We start from the raw sequence: 11,612 nt of genomic DNA on the forward strand, positions 1-11,612 counted from the left end.
TATAACTTTACAGCACACAGGAAAAAAATACACATAAAAGTGAAAAATATGTTTTGCAATAAATCTGCCACTGATATGATATGAGTGTGCAATTAAATGGGCCATGCTGGAGAGAGGCAAGATTGGCTACTGGGTGAGTGCCAATGATATCCTTTGACGCTTCCCAGCCTCATGTGTTCCTGATCAGGCAGCCAGGGCTCTGGCAAATCCAAGCCAGGAAGGCAGAAAACAGAACACATCTTCCTTTCAATTGGGGTTCAGAGGGAATGGGGCATAGGACACATACTTGATCTGTTGTTAACTATTTCATTTCTAAGCTGAACACTAAATTATGCCATAGAATTGGATTACTTTTAAGGAATCATTTTCCACTTTTTTCTTACTTGCTTATTCCGGAATTCACAGTGGCACTTTATGGTGGCATAGCATAAGAGTACTGAATTGAAAGACAAAAAACCTGACCAGGTGTGCTAGCTGTGTGACCAAAGGCTAGTCACTTAATCACTCAAGGCCTGTTTCCTTGTCTAGAAAATTAAATGATTGGTCTAAATGAGTATAGATTATATAGAGTGACCCTTAAGTAAATCTGGCTTACAGATGTGTTTTTGGCCTTCACAATAACACAAGATGTGTTAACTAGTAACCAATATCAAAAACGCAAGAGATTTCATGAAAATGTAGATTTCTGGCTTCTCTTGAAAAATAAGAATGTCTGCTAACTTAGGTCCCACAGCTTTGCAAAACAATATGTTCATATCAAGTGCAGAAGACTCTTTTTGATATACAGTAAAACCTTGGTTTGTGAGCATAATTCGTTCTGGAAACATACTTGTAATCCAAAGCACTCGTATATCAAAGCGAATTTCAAGAACCATTGGCTCAGTTGTGATCATGTGATGTTCGGCCTCATGTACTACTTGTATTGCAAGACATCACTCGTTTATCAAGTTAAAATTTATTAGAAATGTTTGCTCATCTTGCGGAACACTCGCAGAACAAGTTACTGGCAATCCAAGGTTTTACCATAATTGGAAATGTTCTCTTGAGGTTGTTCCACTGCCAGCCTCAGGACCCAGTCAACTTGCTACATTTATTTACTTTAGGTGCCTGACCTTTTTAGACATTTTAGTTCTTCATCCTTTGTCTAAAGCAATGGTTTCTAAATGTGTCTTACAAAGCCATAGTTCTTAGAGGAACCTTATGAGGACTCAAGAGGACATGGGTGGAGGGTCCAATCTCTCTTCAATCACAGTTCAGCTTTTATTTGTGTTAAATATTAGGACCTAAAATGACCTCTGGGACACAGACTTTTGGTTAATCCTCTAAAATCTGTTCTTCTTTTAAAATAATTGAATTTCAGCTTCGCACATGAATGTTTAGAATAAACACTACTCCCAGCCTCCCTTGCATCTAGGTATGGCTGATTCCCAGCCTCCTTTGTGTCTAGGTATGGCCCTGTGCCTGATTTCTGGCCATTGGTGTAGGAGCAGAAATGATGTGTGCAATATTCAGTCCCTAAAGTAGGAATTTGATGATGATTAATCCTGACCATGTAGTCAAAGTATTACACTAGCAATGGCAGGGCAACATGATAGACAAATCCTGAGTCCCTAGATGACTTCATAGACCAGAGTAATCCTACTAGCAGCGTGCACCTAAGTTTTCAGTGTTACATGAAAGAAAAATTAACTTTCATCCTGTGTAAGCCAATATTAATTTGGGTTTCTATTACATACTTCTAAAACTGTATCTGAATTAAAACAGCCTCTTAGATTCTTTCAAGCTCCAAAATGCTTTGATTATTTTACCCCTGGTTGATTTTGAATTTAAATGTGTTTGAGTACTTTTAACTGAAAAAAGACAAAACATTGTTTTTAAACTTTTTTGAATTACTTCCTTGAATGCTTTTTTTTTTTTTGAGCGGAACTTAAATAAATTTATTTTCAGTCATGCACATGGTTATATTTTTATGAAATCATTATGCAAAAATGCCAGTGACCTAATACATATCGAATAGGGAGTATATGTTCTGTTTCCTTCAAAATGATCCAGTGTTATGGACACCCTTTGCAGTTCCATTTCATTCAGAGAATGATTTTGTCCCAAAGGAGTGGAGTCCAATGTGCAAAATAAATGATGTGAGTTTGTTCTGTTTAACTATGTAGATGGCTTGAGTAGAAAAAGATAAAGTTACTGAACTACCCAAGAGAGGTCTTTGAGGTAGGCTGTTTCAGGCTCAATTTCAAATCTGGCAGTGATGGTCCCTAAAACTTGTACTGCTATAGCCGTTGTCATAAACAGAGGACTTCATTCTTTGAAGTGTGAGGAACTAAATTTTCTATGGCAATGAATTTTATTTTATTTTAAGAATAATGTACCTTAATGGGGATTACAGTGCAGCTCATCATTCTGAATACATGTACTGCCTAAGAAAATTCATGCATTTTTCTCAAGATCAGAAAAGAAATCCAAGACAGACCAACCTTGGAGGGTGATTGGAAATGATGTTTTTAGTAAGGTTAGCGTCTATCCCCCTCCCTGCCCAAAAACCTGTTATATATATTCATAAGGTCCTAGAAATTTTTGAAGTCCTAAAATTTAGAACTAAGAGAATTCACCAATAGAGATGATAAAGTTAGAGGTGGTTTTGATGTTGGGACAGACATGTGCTTGGTCTTTGGAAAATAAAATCCTTTCTTCATGGTATTTACAGGATTGGAAGTGATATAAGTATTTCACAACAATAAACTATTTCTTGAGCATAAACAAATTCTTTTAAATGGATAGATCATCATAAAACAAGTTATAGCTATTTTTCTTTAGTGGCTTAATTAAGCCACTTAATTAAGCTTTCAAAGTCCCCAATTTGCTCACTTCAAAATTTGGCTTAATGAAGTACAGGAGGCCATTCTTGTAACAGTTGGACAGAGCAAAACAGTCATTTTTTAGGGTGGTAATTATCTAAAAACACATCTACATGTATAGAATTAAAAGAGAAACCTGTTTTCTATGTGGGTCAGATCAGAATATTTGGAACTAAGAATTATTTTAAAGGCATTAAATAACTTCTTTGCCCAATGGCAAGAAGGACATTAGGTTTCTTCAGTTAGATTTTAAAATTGAGTATGCATGGGGCGCCTGGGTGGCGCAGTCGGTTAAGCGTCCGACTTCAGCCAGGTCACGATCTCGCGGTCCGTGAGTTCGAGCCCCGCGTCGGGCTCTGTGCTGACAGCTCAGAGCCTGGAGCCTTGTTTCAGATTCTGTGTCTCCCTCTCTCTCTGCCCCTCCCCTGTTCATGCTCTGTCTCTCTGTGTCTCAAAAATAAATAAACATTAAAAAAAAAATTTTAAAAAAATTAAAATTGAGTATGCACTTTCAAGACTTCTTGAAGAAAACCTTAAGATTTCTCCTTAATTTGCTGAGTCAGAGAATGAAATAATTGATGAAAAATCAATGTCTCTCAAGAAAGTTTATGAATAGATAGCTGGGTCCTTTGATTTTATTCTGAAATAAGTGTATTTAACTGTAAACTCTCCTTTCTTATAATATGCAACAGTGATCAAGAGAGCCAATTGGCCTTGGATGTTTATGTGTTATCTATGTTAACATCCTGAAATTGCTATTGTATTTCTACATATATGAATGTAAAAGGGAAGGAAACTTCTTTTTTTTTTGAGTTTATGTATTTATTTTGTTTTGAGATGGGGGGAAGGGGCAAAGAGAGAAGGAGAAGAGAGAGAGTCTCAAGCAGGCTCTGCACTGACAGTGCAGAGCCTGATGCGAGCTTGAACCCACAAACCTGGAGATCATGACCTGAGCTGAGATCGAGAGTCTGACACTTAACCAACTGAGCTACCTGGGCACCCTGGGAAGGAATCTTCCTATACTAAAACCACAGTGATTTGGATTCTAGTTTGATACTTATTTTTAACTTTGTTAAGTGCTTTAGCTTCTCCATACCTCAGTTTCCCTACCCAAACAATGGAGGTATATGCTTACCTAATTATTGCCTGGAGCTTTTGCCATGGGAGACACCTGGTCATCTGACATCAAAATCTGCCATCAAATAACTGGGTGGCTATTTTGAGGAAACATTGGATAGATGCTCTTTTATAAAATAAGATGCTCTATTTTGAATGTAATTAAATACTGATGCCTGTGGCAGCCAGGAGAAAGAGCCTCTCCAAGCTCCTGCTGTAGAGGGCATAATAACTGATGGTCCCAGCTGCTGTACTCTACATCTACCACTACCTTCATGTGGAAGCCACACTTACCATGGGCTGCTTCAAATCTGTGATAGAACATGGGAGAAGTACTAAGGCAGGATGATTCCTAGGAGAGAAAGGATTCCTTTGGTGTGACACTTTTCTCAAGGACTTTCTGGTAATCTCTCTGGACTTCCTTAGAATTGCACTGCAGTTTAAGATGCTTCTGACCCAAACTTTCTTCCTTCTTTCCTTGTGGGGGTCAGACTCGCATCATGGTCTGACAGGTTGCCCGAGCCTCCTCTGGCTCCCTTCCTAATCTTCCCTCACAGGTATTTCTTCCAGTAAACCTCTTATGTCTAATCCTATCTGGATGCCTGATTTTACACCAGACCTTTTTGAAGAAGGATCCCTTTGAGATTGCACTGGGACACTTTTCTATGATTTTGTAATTTGGTAGCTAAGTTTCCTATCAATCTGTGGTATCCATTTACATGGGGATAAGCAATAACCTGTTTTATACCATATTGCAACACAGACATTCCCAACTATTAGATTTTTTTCTTTATGAATATAGGAATGGTTTGTAAGAAACACATTTGATACTTTTTATGATACTGTTTCTAAAGAGCTTGAGTAACTATCCTCTTAAGAATAATGATAACATGCAAACAAAGGAAACCTGCGTAAATGACATGGTTTTGAGTCATTGTGATTCATTCTCTCATTTTTCCCCAAACACCTATCAAAATAGAAAAATCAGAGCCAATGAAAAGTATTTTTATTTCTTCATAACAAAGATACAATTATTACATGATCTCACAAAAACAAAGTAAAGTGGAAATTTAAGGACAATTCAGGCACAAGTTCTGTTTTCACTGAATTAACAGAAAAATTGTAACTGGCAAACAAAAATACTTTAAGTCACTAATTATTCATAGTTTTTATATATTTAATCATGCTACACTTAACATTTTATATTATTTTTAGGTATGTCATAAGCATATTTTTTGATTGCTTATTTACCATTCTCATAAAAATTATATAATAATCTAAGAAGAGAATGCATCATGTCTATTCCATTGAAGTTTTAGATTGCTTCTCATTTTTTTTTTACTGCTAAAAATAAGGTTGTTTTGTGTAGTTTTATAAATCTCTCACATTTAGAATTGTTTGTGTAGGATGAGTTCCTAAGGGTTATGCCCATTAAAATTACATATCGATTTGTTTCAAAAACATTTGGGCCAATTTAAACTTAACTTATATGGCATTATTCCTATCACCATGCCCTTGCTAAAGGGCTAGCAGTGCCTTCTATTAGAAAACAGGGGCGCCTGGGTGGCTCAGTCAGTTAAGCGTCCGACTTCACCCAGGTCACGATCTCGGGATCCGTGAGTTCGAGCCCTGCGTCGGGCTCTGGGCTGATGGCTCAGAGCCTGGAGCCTGCTTCCGATTCTGTGTCTCCCTCTTTCTCTGACCCTCCCCCGTTCATGCTCTGTCTCTCTCTGTCTCAAAAATAAATAAACATTAAAAAAAAAAAAAGAAAACAAAATTTCTCAGTCATTTTACATGGATAAGAGGTTATTTCACTGAAGTGTAGCTAATTTGCCTAAATGTTTACTGTAGAGTCCTATTTACACTCTCGTGAACTATTTTTCCTTGTCTGGTACACATTCATATATTGTATTCATTTTTTTGGTATCAGTCATTAGCTAAAAAAGAAATTACTCTTGGTCTATTGTATTGGAATCAAGTATTTCCCCCCAGTTGGTTGTACCCTCCTTTTTGTTTCTTTGTGTTTTGCCTTATCCGTCTGTTCAACTAGCATCTATTGAGCACTTAAGTTTTGTCAGGCTCAGTGCTGGGAGCTGAGGATACAGTTTTGAACAAAGACAGACCAACCCCAGCTCTCTTGTAGCCTCCAGAGTATATTAGAAAAAACATAAAATTAAGCAAGCAGCTATCAAAAAACATGATTTGTGCTAGGTTAGAGAAGTAGGTACAGGAAGCTATTGGTGTTCTTCGTAGGCCATCTTATTCAGTTTAGAGGGATCAAGTTGATGCAGGTGGACGAAGAAGTAAGAACGAGCAGGACATGGAGTCAACAGATAAGACTGGAGGAGGCAGAAGGAGGCAAGGTGGGAGGGACTTAGACCCCTTTAGGAAGTTTGGCTTTTATCTCAAGAGTTGAGGAAGATAATTTAATGGTTGTTTAGCAGGAGAAAAAAAAAGATGATATTATTTTGGAAAGATTATTTGGCTGCTATTTGGACAATGTCCAAAAGGAGAGCAAGCCTGGAGATAGACCTTGTGGAGTTACCCAGGTGGGAGTCAATGCTGGATAGGCATTGTGTCAGTGGTTAAGTTCTGGAAATATTTAGGAGATGGAGTCCATCTAAAGACGTGGGGATGGGATGTGGGCAGCAAAGGGAGATGGCAGATTCCCAGGCTTCTAGAAGGCTTGAGTAACAGGACTGGGGGTGCTGTTTTCGGCAGGAACAAACTGGCAGGAAGGTGTTGGCTATAGATTTTTAAAGCCATGTTTGCATATAACATTCTTGGCAATTTGTTATATAAAGATTAATTAATGTCTTGTCATCTTTATTTTAAGTAAATAACATTGAATATCTTTTGGCCTTAGTTAAATAGAGATTTATAATTTGCTTTAGAAGAGAATTTCCAGTCAATCTCAATGACATTATTATAGCCTAATAATCCATTATTCATTGGGATTCCCCAGACTGATAAGAAACTGTTGGGTCTATTTACACAATTCTATAACCCTGAAGGAAGTTCAAGATTTAGCTGATGATAAAGAAAAATACTTTTTTTCATTAAATTTTTTTTTTACATTTCAGTGTATTTAACATACAGTGTTATATTGTTTCAGGTGTGCAATGTAGTGATTCAACAATTCTACACATTACTCACCGCTTATTATGATAAGTGTACTCTTAATCCCCATCACCTATTTAACCCATCCCCTCATCTCCCTCCCCCCTGTAACTATCAGTTTATTCTCTATACTTAAGAGTCTGTTTTTTGGGTTGTCTCTTTTTTCCTTTGTTCATTTGTTTTGTTTCTTAAATTTCACATATGAGTGAAATCATGTTATTTGTCTTTCCCTGACTGACTTATTTCACCTAGCGTAATACATTCTAATTCCATCTATGTTGTTGCAAGTGGCAAGATTTCATTCTTTTTTATGGCTGAGTAATATTCCACTATATATATATATATATATATATATATATATATATATATATGCCAAATCTTATTTTTCCATTCATCTATTGATAGACACTTGGGCTGTTTCCATAATTTGAAATAACATTATAAATAATGCTATTATAAATAATGCTCCAATAAACATGATGTGCATATGTCTTTTTGAATTAGTGTAAGACAAAGATGTTTTAAAGGAATAAACGATTATTTATCATCTTCAAAGAATGCACATAAATGAAGATCCAGAGATAATTTAAAATTTTGCAAGTTGGAACATCCTCACTATCTTTTATACATAGTAACTCATAGCAGATAAATGAGTTTATACCTGTTCTTATACATCTTCAGAATTAGGTGGGAAGTGATATATGGATGTATGAGAAATTAGCCTTTTACTTGGAGGGGTGAAAGCTGTTTTCCAGAGGGGATGCTTTCCTCCATTTCCTTCAGGAGGGAAAGTAAATGCATAAGGCAGAGAACCTGGGTAATCCTCAAAAGTATGGCTAACAAAGTAAAACATAAATGATTTTGGCAAAAGGTCCTGGGACACATAACTTTTATTATAGTTATACACTAGTGTCTTTTGGGCTCGCCTACAAGCACTAAAAAATTTGTTTTCTAAACAGTAGTTGAGAACATTTCTTGTACTTTACAGCATTCTTAATGGCTCATTTGGAAGCTAAATAAATTCCTATTGAGAGTATCGTGTTCTCAGGTATACTAGACTCTTGAGCGTAATGTATGCTTCTGAAACTGGCTGTGATAATTTTAAATCCCAACAGTGGTAAAATGGCACACTCTCTTTTTCTCTCTTTGTAGTCATGTAGTCTTGAAGAATACTGCCACAGTTTAATTTTGTGTCCTACAAACTGCCACACCAATTAATAATCTAATACTACTGGGATTTGATACTCAGTCTCTGCTTTTGTAAGAGCAAACAAATGGTGTTGGAAAGGACTTGATGCATGCCAGTGAATGTGAATGAGCTGCAGGGTCCTTATTACCTAACCAAAGCCTGCAGTAAAACATTTCTCAAAAATATTATTGGGTCTATCCTGTCCAAACTAGAGGAAACTCACATACACCACATTTATTTTCTATCACATACACAGCCCAAATGGCTAGCTGTCTAAAGTCGTTTTGTGACTTGCATATTTGGTTTGAAAGCTGCTTAATCAAACCAGAAATCATGTCTCTTAGATAGAGAATTTAAAGTTGTATTTATGAATCTGATTTCATACTATACATACATATATATATATATATATATACACACACATATATATATAAAATATCAAATACATAATGAATAAACATAGGAATAAATATATAAATAAATATGTATCTCAACTCATTTCTGAACTCTAAGACCCTTTGAACTAAAGCTCTTGTTTGCTTTCTGTTTAAGGCTAAAACACAGCAACAGTGGATTTTCCCTTTTATTTTATTTTTTTCAACTTCACTCAATTCAATAGACAATAGGCAATAAGCCATAGGCAAGACATTCTGCAGGGTATAGTGAAGACTTCCAACATGGTTCAAAATTGGCTTCCAATTTTTAGAACAAAGTTTGTCCCTAGCTGTTCCTTGATGATAAGGTAATTGTGAATAGTATTACCACTTTTTTAGCCAAATAATTTGTTCAATATGTTTTGGGGATTAGGGTGTGGTGGGGAAGAATTTTGTCTCATGTGCAATTGGCTTTTGTTGAATTAGTTTTCAATTTAGCAATGCAACCGATTTTAATCTTCTTGGAATTTTGCAACTTTATATTACTTCAAGGCTTAAACTGAAAAAGCACAGTATTTGGTGACCTTCTGGGAAGCGAATTGCACCAACTTTGCATTTAGAATCCTGATAGTATCATCAAAGTTTTGAAGTTATTGAATTTAAGTATGTGCATCTAAACAATTATCTTCACAGCCTCCATGGATATGATTTCATAATAGTGTAAACTGTAAATCCTGTGGAAAGGGAGCTTTTGCCCATAAGGTAGTTTACATAGGGAATGGGCATATTGTTGAGAAATACAAGCTTGAGGTCATTGTGTACGTAAGAGCTTACCAACCAAAGACAAACAAGACAAAATCTTTTTTTTTTTTTTTTTTTAGTGAATACTAACTAAAATTCTGGAATCTAAGAGAAAGGATTCATCTAGGAAGGGGTATGTGAAAAAGAACAAAAAGAGTTTCTTTTTCTCTTTTTGGATTAGCAGAACAAAATTTTGTAATGCAGGAGATTTAATTCTGGCACTGCCTCACCTTGTTTTCCACACTTGTCTCCTTCCATTTAGCCTCAATCCTTAGAACTGCCATATTGCTCTAAGTGCTACATTGCAAGTTGTTAATATCTGACACCCTCCTCCTCCACGGATCCATATGCCATGACTACCTTCCTCCCACAATGCAGTCAAAACTCCCAAACCAGAGTGCTATTCACTTCAACACATCACTATAAGGGAAATAATTGGGTCAAGCAAATCATACTAAAATTTGATTGGAAAATAGTCACATAACTTTCAAAATGGTATTTACACTTTAAAGAGAAGATGCTTTTCTAACCTAAATGAATTTAGGTTTAATGTCATTCTGATGAGGAAACCAGTTAGCTCCCCTAAACTGGTTTTATCTTCTAGGGTTTTTTTTTTTCTTCACCTTTGCCCTATAAGGAATTAAAAAAATGATAGGTTTGGGAGCACCTGGGTGGCTCTGTGAGTTAAGAGTCCGACTTCAGCTCAGGTCATGATCTCGCAGTTTGTGGGTTTGAGACCTTTGTGGGGTTCTGTGTTGACAGCTCAGAGCCTGGAGCCTGCTTTGCATTCTGTGTCTCCCCCTCTCTCTGCCCCTCCCATGCTCATGCTCTGTCTCTCTCTCTCAATAATAAATAAACATTTTAAAAAGTTCTTTAAAAAAAAAAAAAGGTAGGCTTTTCTTATAATGGGTGATTCTGGTTCCGAAGATAGAATGGGTGATTCTAAAGCAGTAGGAATGGGTGATTCTGGTTCAGAAGATAGAGTATCAGTAGGATAATCATTTCTGTGTATGTGTGAAGTGGATGGTATGTGTTTGCAAGTATGAAACTCTGATTATAACAGAATAAAGAAGAAAGCTGTTTACCAAATTATAAACCTCTACAGAGGTTTAAGTTTAATTGATATTTTACACATGTTGTTTGTATACTTACGGCCTGCTTGTAAATTAATAAAGCATGATACATTTGATTGGAACTCAGACATAAAAGCTGACTGGAGCTGTATATGTGATTCATCCATCATGTGTCAGGGGAGAACAGAAGGTGCTATGATTCTCTCTTTCTTTTACCCCTTTTCTACTCTGTTGAAAGCTAGACCATATATTTAATAATTTTTTAGTTATTTTCAGTGACCCAGAAATAATGTCAATCATATCACAGGATCCCCCAACTCAGTAAATATTACCTTAGATCAAAGAATGAGTTCAGCAATGGAACATACTGACCCTGACACTGACTTTAGTTTATTGTAGAAGAATTCTCTTTATGCATGGTAGCAGTAAAGCAAACTCAACATGGTGTATATTAACTAGGCTCAAAGGAGAAAGACTGGAAATCAAGAGATATGATGGATGGTTATAGAAGAATTGGCTAGCAACCACATTTCTCTCTTCCCACAATATGTGGGTTTTTCTTGGCTTGGAGAAGGAGACCTTGCATGTAGTAGCACCCAGTTGTTTTCAACAATGATAATGGGAAAATCAGAAAGTTCAACTTCACTTTAAAAGATTTCTGGGAGTGTTTGAGATTGCTAACATTTTTTTCTTCTAACAAAACACATGACAAACACACACACAAAATAGAATGAATGTGTGTAGAGTCCCCTGTATCCTAGCTTTATCCATAGGTAATATAGTAAATTAAATGTCACCTATCAAAATATTTCTCTTCTGGCTTCCTCAGGACCTGACAATCCACTATTAAAGATTTGCAGTTTGAGTTAAGCTTTTTGGTTATTCCTATTGTCTTCTTTCACAGACTAAATGCATCTAAGTGGGGGAAGTGTGTAAAGGGTCATGGCTTTTAGGAGCCCTAAATTCATTTATTCATTAAGTCAGCAAAAAGCTATTCAATGTCTCCTATGTGTCAGGTGTACCACTAGCACTGAGGATAGAAGAGTGAGTAAGGTAGGGTTCCTGTCCTCAAGGT

Source organism: Puma concolor, chromosome B4, assembly GCF_028749965.1.
Source record: "Puma concolor isolate L17-30 chromosome B4, mPumCon1.1.hap2, whole genome shotgun sequence".
Lineage (NCBI taxonomy): Eukaryota > Metazoa > Chordata > Mammalia > Carnivora > Felidae > Puma > Puma concolor.